The 12464-nt window shown below is 39.6% G+C and overlaps 2 long non-coding RNA genes across 3 annotated transcripts; one reads left to right on the top strand and one right to left on the bottom strand.

The window, feature by feature from the left end:
• Window positions 1-499: 499 nt before the first annotated feature.
• Window positions 500-5340, bottom strand: LOC111266897 (uncharacterized). 2 transcript variants are annotated; one of them, XR_002684307.2, is made up of 4 exons: window positions 4808-5340; window positions 3269-3399; window positions 2109-3123; window positions 500-973 (listed from the first exon to the last, which is right to left on the bottom strand). It is a non-coding gene; the product is annotated as an uncharacterized LOC111266897 (long non-coding RNA). The 2 variants fall into 2 exon arrangements; XR_002684306.2 differs by lacking the exon at window positions 3269-3399 and having other exon boundaries at window positions 502-973.
• LOC147752623 (uncharacterized) lies at window positions 2927-12354 on the top strand. Its single transcript, XR_015313583.1, has 2 exons — window positions 2927-3022; window positions 9416-12354. It is a non-coding gene; the product is annotated as an uncharacterized LOC147752623 (long non-coding RNA).
• Window positions 12355-12464: the final 110 nt, after the last annotated feature.

Here is a 12464-nt window from a genome sequence, read left to right as displayed (position 1 = left end):
CATTCTTGTGTCACTGCTATAAAATGAGGATGAACCTGTTCGACTGGGAAATCTGTAACATGTGCGTTTAAGTTTGAAAGTTACTGATGGCAACGCCAATTTTTTGCTTACAGCAGCGTTTCTATTAGAACTAAGTTGAAATATTTTAATAGCAAAGTGATGCTATAAAATTATCTGAGGCAACACGATGTTTCTTTAAGCGAAACAAGACGGCCATCGGCACGCATATGAACCCGAAGAGATCGTCTAGACAAACGCATATAGCAAAAAACTTTTACACACACGATCCCAGTTGATGGAAGTGTTCGCAAACATGGCGTCGATGGTATAGTCGAATAAGAATGTCACACTAAATCGATAACAGCAATAGCCGTGTTTTATACCTTTGGAATAGCAATATAGCGTAAGTGAATATGCTTTGCAAGGAGCCGGTGATATCCTACTCAAAAAACTTCCAAGAAAAATACGAGGGTACCATTTAATCATATAATATTAACATAAGTTTACAATAAAGCTAATATTTTGTTTTATTAATTTCAGCTCTATTAATAATTACACTTGGTAAACTTATAGCTAGGAATAAAGCTTCACAGAGTCTGATACTTTAATTGATTCAGTCCTTTTCCGAAAAGCATCTAGGCCACGTTTATGAATTATACATTGGTCATATTAGGCAATTCCAATAGTAGGCTTACACTACGAAGTCAGTACAATTGGTAATAGAACGGGGATCTAACCGTTCCGTTGCCGCTAGTTCTCACAGACGTAATATTTCTCATACGCTGAGCGGTCTGGCTTCTTTATCGTGGCTGTGGTAGTAACGTAATTGGGCACCTTAAAGGGCTGGTTGCAGCTGTAAGAAGTCGACGTGTTCCTGGCCTAGGCGTAGCGGTGAGATTACGAGCGCATAGCTCTTCGTCAGAAATAGTACCCGCCTGAATTTCGGTGATTTCCTTCTTCGTAACATTTTTCGCTAAAATATAGTTAACAAGTACTGAGTTAGAGATAGCTTAATGGTAGTTAATCTTGTTAATGCTTTAAGTGTCTTTCCTTAATGGTTGTAGAAGCCTTCGTTATGTGTCGCCAACACATACCGAAAAATAGATAGATGACGTTGTAACTCTTCGACGGTGAAAAAATGGTCTGTTCACTGACATTTTGTAAGCCGAAAAATAGTTTCTAACAAGTGAGAAGCTTTAGGAGCTGGGCCGGAGACTAGTACTTTAACTAAAAATATCGAGAAATAACTAGAAAATAGAAAAAATTAATAAGCTTGCCTAATCATTAGAGCATAATAACTAATATATGGACTGTCGAGACTGACCAATAGGCTAAATAACTGCAGTGGATCAATCCGATATTTAATTACCAGTTACAAGTTATCGTATATATGACGAAGGAAGGCACGCTGCAATTACTATAGCGTTCACAAATGGGTCTTACCAGCCCTTATAATAACCGCATTTCCCGATATTCGATTGAACACTTCAGTATTGTCGCAAGTCTTGGACCTCTCTTATATTCTTCAAATCTCAATGGAGCGCAAATAAATTATTCGGCACAATCTTCAGGATGAGCACCCGGGCGGTTCATATGCAGTGACTTCCGGGCACTCGAACTTCAAGAATTTTGAGTAGGTCATCGAGATTTATAGACAATTGAACAATTTAGTACGACCACTAAATCGGTATATATATATATAGCGGTAGTTGGAATTAAAAAAAAACCGTCCATAAATATTACGAAAACGATCATCCATTCAGAATCTCGTTAATGGGAACGTGGTAAGTTGTTGCCTAATGGTAAATAGATAGCAAATGTTCGCTTTAGGTACTTATTTTCAACGTTACAATCTTCTGCTACGAAATCGTTTATGCCCAGTCACATAAATCATTTTGTGCATTATAGGCAATACCAATACTGCAGTGCATCTGAGTTGTTTTTTATAATTTGTAGTAATTTAATAATTTTTATAATTTTTAGGCACATTCTTGGCCGAAATATATTTATTAAGTCTATAAAGAAAACCGAGTTATGTTTACTACACATGAATAATTTCCAATAACAGATGAAAATCAAAGTATCAGTCTAGTCAATGAATAAAGTACCTGTATAGCCGATCGTTTACATTACGATGTACTGCATACGAGCGGCATTAAATGCCACGAAAAATGATACAACGTATCATTCACTGGACCTGTTTCAGAGCGCATTCACACGTAGAAATACAAATGATTCTTGTCCTGCCGTTACGAAACGTTAAAGTCAACCCGGGTTATGTAAAAAGGTATTCAACGATCACTACCTAGTAGTCACTATCTTCTTTCCCAATGTCGGTATAGTTGCCAGGATCATGAGGAGCACTTGTCCTCAAGGTATTTATAGATGCTGCATAAGTCCTACGTCTCAATCTTCAGAAAGTACTTCTGAATCATCTGAATTGACTATAATCTGTTCAAAAAGCTGTTCGTGTGAACGCACAAGTGAGTTCTTATCTTCAAATGCTGCTGTGGCCAACTAGTTCATCGACAGCGGTACCGTCTGCGTCGCCGAAAACGTAAGGCTTAAAAAAACAAACTTTTTTTCGCTTCTTGTCGGCTTTCACCTGTCGCTTGAGCGACGGATAGACGGCAGCAGCCAACGTGTGGCCACTTATCCCGTATGATCGTAATAGTGATGATATCGATGCAATGAAAATTCTCCGCAGGAAGGAAGCAGCGACGCGATGCGATGCGACCAGGACCAGCGTATTCTCAGTTTAGCTCTACCAAAGTCACAATAACGCTGGCTGTAATAACGAAAAAATGCTCCGATGCCATCGTAAGAATCGGTCGTCGGACCCGATCATAGCTAATATCACAGACGTAAGCTGTGAACAGTCTAGTGGAAGTAATAAATGTGAACACGTCCCGCCCAATGCACCGCCTTGTGTGTAGTAGTAGGCGGCTGATTTGAACATTGATGCCGTGCGAAGATTACTCCGCTTCTTCTTATAGAGCGACAGGCTGGTCGTCATGTGGCAGTGAGTATCAATGAGAACCTGTATATCCCTTGCAATCGATGTGAGGCGAAGAAAAACTTCAGTAGTGTCCATACAGCTGACTACAGCATTCGGTGTACAATCTGGGAAAAGATAATAATGTGGGAAGTTTTAGAGAATAGTGAATATCGTTGACTGAAAGGATTAAAGCAAGAGAAGTTTGCAAGTGTACCTCATTATCAGAAAAACGGTTCTGAGGGCAGTCTTAGATGTGTTTATTTCCCTTACCTTAATGGAGGGATTCGCAGTTTGGCTCAATCGACTATTTGTTTATAAGCGCAGTGCTAAGAATGTTGTCGATTCTCGTGACTGATACCTTTCATGGTAGATGGCCGTCCAAGCGAAATGGCAGTGATTATCTGGGTGCATAAAGAAATATATTTTTTTTTCAGAAAAACAAACAAAGTTATTATTGTTCATCTCTTCGAGGGATCACCAGTTCAGCTTTATGAAGATCAGAGAACTGATCAGGCAGCATGACGACGGGTGCTAGAGTGTTTTTTTTTTCGTATTTGTTTATTAGAGTGAGTAGGCTTACATCTGCTGGAAGGAAGACCAGAACTAAGATCAATATGAATACAAATTCTATATCTTGGAGGGCTGGCAAACCGATCACTATATGCTTGTGTTGCAGATAGCGACGGCTCGAAAGTAATAAGATCATAGGTAATCAAGTAATCTGACGCAGGCCACACTGATGTGCCTGCAGACAGATGATATGCCTTTGATATGTGCTATCCTATTATTGATGATAGCTACTGTATTGCTATTATACCGTTCTTGCATATTAAAATTTACAGTTAATCATTAATATTGTGACTATAGTTTTTAGATCTTGTCCCCGTTCCAGTGATGCCTATTTCATTAATTAAGGGCATGAGAATTGATTTAATTAGTTGTCTCTTGAAAAGGTGGAAAACGGTAAGGAGTTGACTTCTTTGCCAGTATATGGATGTTTTTAAGTAGTTAGTACGTATTGTATGTTTTCTATTATTTCTTTTTAACTGCCCTATAAATATCTGCGAAGAGGTTCATGACCGTTCATTGAAACAATGTATGAATGAAACAACAGCTAAGTTGAAGTGCGATTTCAGAATTGGTTCCAGTCATTCCTCGTTGCCTAACTTCCTCTGTAACGTTTGTAGAACCCGAGCCATCTGCTAAAACCATCAGCGCTAAGGGCGCTATCGGAGCTCAAAGGAAAAGTATAGAGTATTTAAAGTTTAATGTATAGAAAGAAAATGCTTGTAGCCTAACATTTACATTGATCAATTTTACATATAGCAGTCATTAGATCAGGCGTCGGCATATCCGGCTGTACAGCAACGGAAGTGCACTTTTGAGAATTTCATAAGATATTTGACGGGGTATGATTTCTGCTTGAACCTAGGAACCTATTGAATGCTTCACAACATTTGATGGAAAGGTTTGATCGAAACCGGGATGAACAATACCGAGTACATCTGGATGATTCAGTTGATAATCCGTCCGACCGATCTCTACGATCACACTAATTCCATACACGTAATGGAGCTTTAGACGGACGAGGTAAAAAAAGCCTGATTGCAGAAGATAGAGAGTAGATTGTCCATTACCAGTTCAAATCGATTTAAGTTATACCTTATTGACATTGATACAATAGTTAAACTGTAGTAGGAGTGTTTTAAAAGCAGAATAGGCAATTCGCGTGTGCAGACAGGGGCAAAAGGGAGGACGTGACCTACAAAATACAAGGACAAAACTAGGTGTCGAGGCAATTTAACTTACCAACTATTCGCTAGCTGTTATGGGAGTAAAAGCGTTTCTCATTGTTAATTGCGTCGTGTCCAGCGATTGTCATCCGCTGGTGGCAGAAGTTGTTCGTGGAATTATCTACTCTTGCAACATGTTCACAATGGGAACGAGATTTTATCTGATCAACCATCCATTTCGCCTTATGCTGCACAAAATTGTATTTAACCGTGTATGCATTAAATGGCCAAAGGTGCAGTAATAGGCATTAAGCAACGACGCCTTGTCAACAGTCCACCGTGTTTACCTCACAGTCAATGGAAACCTTTTCGCTGACGAAATTGTGTATGGTGGGCAATATTTATTTCGGAAATTTCTCACGTTGTATTGGTGTTTTTCATGTGACGTAGGTTGATACAACGCAATAAAAATGTGTGAAACAATTCACGAACACACTTAAAGAATACCGTGCTATCATCGTCAGATATAGCCAGCCATTATTGTACAAAACAACAGCAAGTGCTTAGGTCTGCACTTACGTAGGTCTTTAACAACGAATCAACCCGCAGTAACGATTCTGTCGGCATTAAGTTGAAACAGGCGAGAGTTTAGTGGGCGAGTACTGCTATTCGAAGCCACTCCTTTAGAAAGGTCATCTGGATCGCGTCCATAGTCACCGCGTCCTAGTGACCAAGGCGAGCGGTCAATACATGTGACCTTGTGGTACATTAGGGCCGTAATGAATCGATAAGGCGATCGAACAGAATATCGTTTTACTGTGCAAACGACGGCCTGAATGCTCGTTAATTTTTGTACTGGAATACGAGAACGGACGTGGATTCTTTATTATAGCGAGTATAACAGAAGTATTTCTGCATCGGCTCAAACTGTTTCAGCAGTGGCAAATTTAATACGAATGTTTCAAATTATATCCGTTTAATGGCGTTAAATTATCGTTTTGTTTAACCATGGGTCGTGTAGTTCGATTGCCACGTGATCTGTTACGGAAATTGGCCGACAGATTTTACGTGCTCGTCGGAACCATTAAGTTAGCCATGGTCGACTAACGTTAACAACGGTTCCTCTATGATAACGCGGAAAGAAACTACCATATGTTGCGGTATTCCAATCATGAATACGGCCAAGATGGAACACTCCTCACGTCAAGGACAAACTAGAGAATACTCTATCATGCACTGTTCATTAAATTAATGCATACGGTGACGCAGAGTCAATGGCTTATGGCCTACCTAAGGACAACGACGTTATTCAGTCGCAACATTATTTATTTATCCTTTTCGGCGGGACCCGCTCCTCTTCTAGTTTTAATACGGCGACGTTCTTCAAAATGGCTAGCTCATTGTGTAATGGGTCAGTTAGTTACCGTTCTACTTCTTGTACGAGCTTCACCGTGCACAGTACGCTAAGCCGTATTCAGGCATTTAATGGTTCACTTTTGTCAGACTACCTATATGCCTTACTCAGAAAGGTAATAAATTGTGTGTGCAATACACACATTTGCTACTAAGGAATGTAGAAGTATTGTGATATATAGAGTATAAAATATGGTGTTCCTGAGCTTCTCTATTTATTCATCAGACGGCCGCCCTATTGACCTCAAATAAAATCTTCACAAGTGAAGCTATCATGATTTCAGAGTGGCTCAAAGATGTACCAATTGTTGAAATAATGACGTCGCTATTCATTTCGAAAACTCTTTGTTTGGCGAAACGAACGACGTAGTATGGATACATATGATCTGTGATCTGGGTTCAAACCCGGGCATAGACAGACACACGGTTCATTTTGTGCTAAAAGCCAACCGTCCGATGCAATGCTTAACGGCGATATGGGACATAACACCCGAACCATAGGAAGTCTAAATAGCTAATCATATTCATATACTGCTTGTATGAATCTCGAAAACCATTCAAAGATTGTGATTATATGGCACTTATGTTCCCTTTAGTTGCCACTCAGAAGATTTTCGCAAGTTGGTCATGACCGGACGTCGTTAGTTCTGATGTACCCTATACGAGGGCCGTATTGAGCTCTAAGCATACTGTAGCTATGCTGTTCTATTGTTAGATACATATCATGTTGACATGACAGAGGCACCACTAGGAACCGACGTAGAAGTCCCAATCTAGAGTGAAAAAGTAGCTGAGGGCTCCTTAAAGCCGGTAGCTCGTTTTCGTCTGAATTTGCTTTAAAGTCTAAAGAAAAACATTGCGGTGGTGCGAGGCATTAGAGTCAAGGCAAGAGATAAATTTACCATTGCGTAAAGGCAAGTTAGTTATTTTTAACGTTAAAATGCTAAATACAATGACATTCAAGCCATTTTTACATGCAAAAGCCGTTTCCCTATCTATAAAATTGACACCACAATCGTTCAAGTTGATAGAAACTCAGTGAAGAACAAGAGCACCAGATCACTCTTGATTGTTCCTCTAAAGGTCTATACTATGCACATTTTACTTTAATTATTATTTTATTATTAATGATTGCTATTATTAAGAGTAGTGTCAACTATAAATGCCAATTTTTTTATTCCCTCTTTTTTTTAAAATCCCTGCCTGATGATTTCGTCTAATTTTCCATTATCTGACACAAAAACGAATGCTTATCTCTGAACTATCTTCGGCAATCAAGAACGACCCAGGCGTTTGGGCGCAGGCACACACACACACACACACCCACACACACACACACACACACTCTCAAAACATAGAAACAATGTCAAAATTATAATAATAAGATAATGCTTGATGTGGTCAGCTATTGCCAAGGTTACCGGCATCCAAAGTGAGTCCGTGTCTTGTTGTCAACGATCGAAAGTGCGGTCTAAGAAGGACTTGACCTATTTCACTTAGGCTGGTCATATTTAACTTAGTAAACTGTAACTACAACCACCCTATCGAAGCTAAATACTTCGTCCAATTTACTCAGCTATCCAGTATTGTCCGCACTTGATCGAGAAATTCTTTGTCAACCCAGTGGCAAATCCATATCTGTTCTTTACGCAAAATTATATTATAGCCATCCGAATGACAGACCTAGTGATAACTTCATAAAAATAGCAAAAAATCTGTTCTGTTTATTACTTGTTTTTATATTTTTCTAAATGAGACGCTCCGACCGCTGAACGACACTGTGATGCGAGGTTCCTTAAAATGCTGATTAACGGCTTACTCATTCGTCGTCGTAATTTCCAAATTTATTACGCCGACAGTACGCAATGCATAATACTTGTGTGTGTACGACGTTTGATAACTATATCGCTGTAGAAAAACTCCCGTGTAAACATTCGATTTGTTTTGTCAATCATCTGAATAGACAATTCCGTTTGTTGTCGTTCAGTGTCAAAATAACTCTTAACGTTTCATAATGACGTCCAACAACGCAATTTCTTCGACGCAATGCCTGCTTGAAAATCTATTTCTGGCAAAACATTTTCAATGAAAAATAAAAAAGGACCAATTCACAACCGTGGCCTTGGAACGTGAGGTATTTTCTGAAAGAGACTCGTACGATCGATGCACACCTGTTTTAGGTCGTCGAAAAATTAATGACGGTTCCTTGGTGTATGCTACTCTCGTCATTTATATCTATATGCGTCAAATATTGCATATCCTCGGAGGGCTGTTTTTCTCCCCCTGAAGTTTATTCTCCTCTCCATAGTCAGCACTGCGTGTTATTACTGCGATGCAAATTACAATTTGCGTGAAGCAGTAATCCTTTAGAGTCGCTTACCTGTCCGGCCCAGCTTGAACTTGTAAAATTGCTCACGTTTCGTATCTCATACTTCCATATGATCAGCATGAGTCAGCAAATGTATCTTTTTGGGTGACCTGTCTATCAAATTAGGACGGCTAGATGTAAAAGGCATTATTTGCTGCCTTTAGTGGCAGATTGATGAGTCACCTATAAATAGCTAAGGACTGAAATCAGTTTAGGAATCACAACAAAATACCTACTGACGGTATCTCAGTGTTTGACTGACGCATCTAGGTAGGACACAGGTAGGCTAGCCTTGGATCATAAATTGAATAATTTGGTTATAAAGATGACATAGTTTCATATACGGAATAAATTATGAAAATGGAGGCAGGCATCAAACTGTATCATACACACTATGGCTAATTTCATGACATAAACCTGTTTGTATATTACACTGAGGTTCCCGCATTTGTGACATTTGTATATACATAATGGGCTAGCCCTGTAAGTTTAAAATGGGACCGTTGGTTAATGCGTGGTTACCGCGGCCCAGTAGACACCAGACTTGTCGCGGAAGGCCAGTATTTTGTAATGTTTCACTTATTTGTCTTTATATATGCCAATACGAAGTGCGAATGATCAAGGAAGATAAGTCTGGCGAAAGCTAGACCAACTAAATTGACAGAAACAAACAGCTATTTTCAACTAGACGAATGCTTTTTCTCCTTTGAAGTTCTGTTATCTTACCCTATTCGAAATATTTTAACTCCAACAACCCCGACAAACGCCCGTTGCCACAGGCTGTTTTTAGCGTTTTGATTCAAATTATTTAAGCAATGGCACCCTATTTTACACAACCGTAAATAGTTTTGTAAACAGTCATGCCAAATGTGTATGTGTATTTGTTTCTCTCTTTCTAAGCAGTGGATTCGGCGACTGATGCAGCGCAACTGGAACAGTGTTATGACATCTCTACAGAAGATCTCGGTTCTTGTAGAAGGGTGGACATCATCTACGCGTGCAAATGATAGCCGAGGTTTGTCACTTGCAAACACTGAACCAAGACACGAGTAATTTTGCGAACGGCTTCAAACACACTTTCTGTTTTGCTAAAACGTTCCTTAGAGACAAACAGTTGTTCGAGCAATGTATACAAGCTAACAACGAAAGCGTTAAAGAAAAGACAGACCCATTTTTCGTCGTGAAATTATAGAATACCCCGATGACGATATAGGATCGTTTCCTTTACAACAGAAATCAGAATTTACATTAACCTTTATAAGCTGTAGGTAGGCATCTGAGGCTCTAGTGAAGTTGTTTTGCCTGCGACAGATATGCCAAGATAAAGCTGATACTATTCGGTGACAGCATACGAAAGCGCCTTTTGCAAACCACGCGCTGACATATTTTCTGTTATCAAACAGTTCGATTGCTATTATAGGGCCAAAACTTAAACACGAAACTTAACGTTAGTGATACCCGATTCAGACGGGAGAGCGAGTACTAGTAACGAATTGTTAATAAATAACTTTGTTAGTAATTTCTCAAAATCATAAAAACACAAATGCTTTGCACATCCAACATAGTGCGGTTTCAAGACAAGCGTTTATCAATGGTTAGTACAAATATAGGTGCTTCTGCTAATAAACGATGCCCTAAGTCGCCAACTGACAAGCCCTCCCATTGTTCTGTTGAGAGCAGTATATAGTGCAAGCACGACCGTACTTGATCAGTGTAGTTTAAATGATAACAGAGAAGTGGAAAGAACAACGGAGAAATGGGTTGTGGAGATTTACTGGGGTATACCGGAACAGGGATCAATATGAACAAAACGGAAGGAAAATGAATAGAAAAATATCAAAGAAATGATTTAAATACAAATGAAAGCGTAGAGAAATAACTACTGGAAATTTGACGTGTGATTCAGAAATGTAAATTTGTCTCGAGGACAGGGTCAGTTAAAACGCGTCGTCTGCACAGTCTTGTGCTATCTAAGTTTTTGATTTTTCTACGAGTGTTATCATGTCTAATGCCTTGACCCAACCTAATATGTCTCGACGGAAAACAGTCTAAAACCCATCCCATCAAACGGAAACACATCATAAAAGTTTAGTCTCGCTTTAGACTCGAATAATGCCGATGTAGGGCAGCAAAAAAGAGCATTTCCAAATCTTGCCTTGTTCCATATTTTCTTCAATGTTAAATGCTAGCATTGCCACCCGGTGTGTTTATACCACGGACTCGACAGCTAAAATATATTAACTTATTATTTAGCAGAAGGCTAACCTCTACAAAAACTGGTTTGAAGTAATTTCTGACAAGTTTGAGAAGTTAATTACTTAGCTGAAATTATTTTAAAACTTAGCGAGCTACCTTTTGGCAGCAGTTAGAGCTAAACCGTTTAAGTTACGTTTTTTCCGCATTCTTTGGCAAATTCATTTTTGGCAAGAGACGAATAATGAGTGTCGAAAATAGTGTTTCTTTGTGCCATACAACATGTCCATCCCGGAGTCCGAACCGAAGGCAAAACCTTATTGTTTAGATAAGGTCACAAAAACTGGTTTAAAGATCAAATAAACACTTTTCATACTGTTTTGTATCTACCACTTCGTTAACAGCAAATGACCTACGAAAAAACAGCAAACAAGCGCCACGACTGTTCCCTAAAAAACCTAATACCATATAGATTTTAACCCAAAATGATAGTTAGGCAGACGTAAACGTTATCTTCCTGAAACAGCGAATTCGATGGGCGGCTCACGCAGTATTGGGTCGCAGTAGCCTGAGCGGACCGATGTTGAACGGTGTTACGTACGACTATGTGATGAAGCTAGGTGGCGGTGAACTGGCAACGAAGATACAGAAGCATTTTGCCATCTTAATGTTCTCACAGTATCCAGGCTATCAAAGATAGCAACGAAATTTCGAGAAAAGGTGGGGGCGTCGAAGCCGGCCGCTATACCGATCTGCCCATTTTTGGTAATTGCCGCAATGTGTCTCCATTTGAAATGGGGCCGACAGGCGCAAGTTGCCAGCGGGTCTTTTGCTCGAGGAATCCAACGGTATCAGTAATGACGGCAAGAACGAGCGACGAGGCCCAAAAGTGATGGAGGCTGGTCGGGCGAAAAACAAACAAAAAACGTTCAGTAAAAGGGACTCCTATCTGTTTAAGCGAAACGCTGGCAGGTTAGGCGGGAAAATGCAATAGGGGGTTATGGTAGAAGAGAATTGCTAAGAGTTAACTGATCACCAAAGGAAAATCTTGAAAGGCACGATGGAATCGATGTAACATTGTGAAGCCTAGTTCGTTCTCTTCTCGACGACGGAAGTTCGAGGGTAGTGTTTCCAGTCGCTGTCACTTATAGTGTAGCCATTCAGTACATGAATCGGGACAGATATTAGAAGTTATACAACTTCACTGAAGAGCATGTGCTGGCAGAACGTGGAAACAACATAGGAATAGGTAATCGCATCAATTGTTACTCATATCTCTTTTTAACTAACAGGATAGGATTGTATGCTTTATTGTATGCTTATTTAATGCGCATCAAAAATAACGTGTTGTTTGTTGTGGGCCCAAAGAGAAGACAAACGGTTAGATTCGGTAAATTGGGAGGGCAACTGCGTCTGGAGGCTTGCCATTTGAGTTCTAAACGTTATATAAAATACTACACAGCGAGTGACCTGCATGCATGAGATTTTCAGAATGAAACGAAAAAAAGAATAGAAAAAATAGAAAGGCATAGATCCATTGATTTGGTCTTGACATGCAGGTTTTACCGACGAAGTTATACTGACTTTCAAGGAAATAGTTCCACGTAGAGAATCATTTGGTAAATAATAAAAATGTCTAGTAGAACAAAGACAGGCACTTCTCAATAGATTCAAAGAAACCAGAAATGTCCTCAAGCTAGGCCTTGGGCTGGTAATCAACAAACGTATATACTAGTATAACATTTGATCTACATAGGGC

The sequence above is a fragment of the Varroa jacobsoni genome, unplaced genomic scaffold, assembly GCF_002532875.2.
Source record: "Varroa jacobsoni isolate VJ856 unplaced genomic scaffold, vjacob_1.0 scaffold_1125, whole genome shotgun sequence".
NCBI classification, from domain to species: Eukaryota; Metazoa; Arthropoda; class Arachnida; order Mesostigmata; family Varroidae; genus Varroa; species Varroa jacobsoni.
This window is presented reverse-complemented; position numbering and strand designations above follow the sequence as displayed.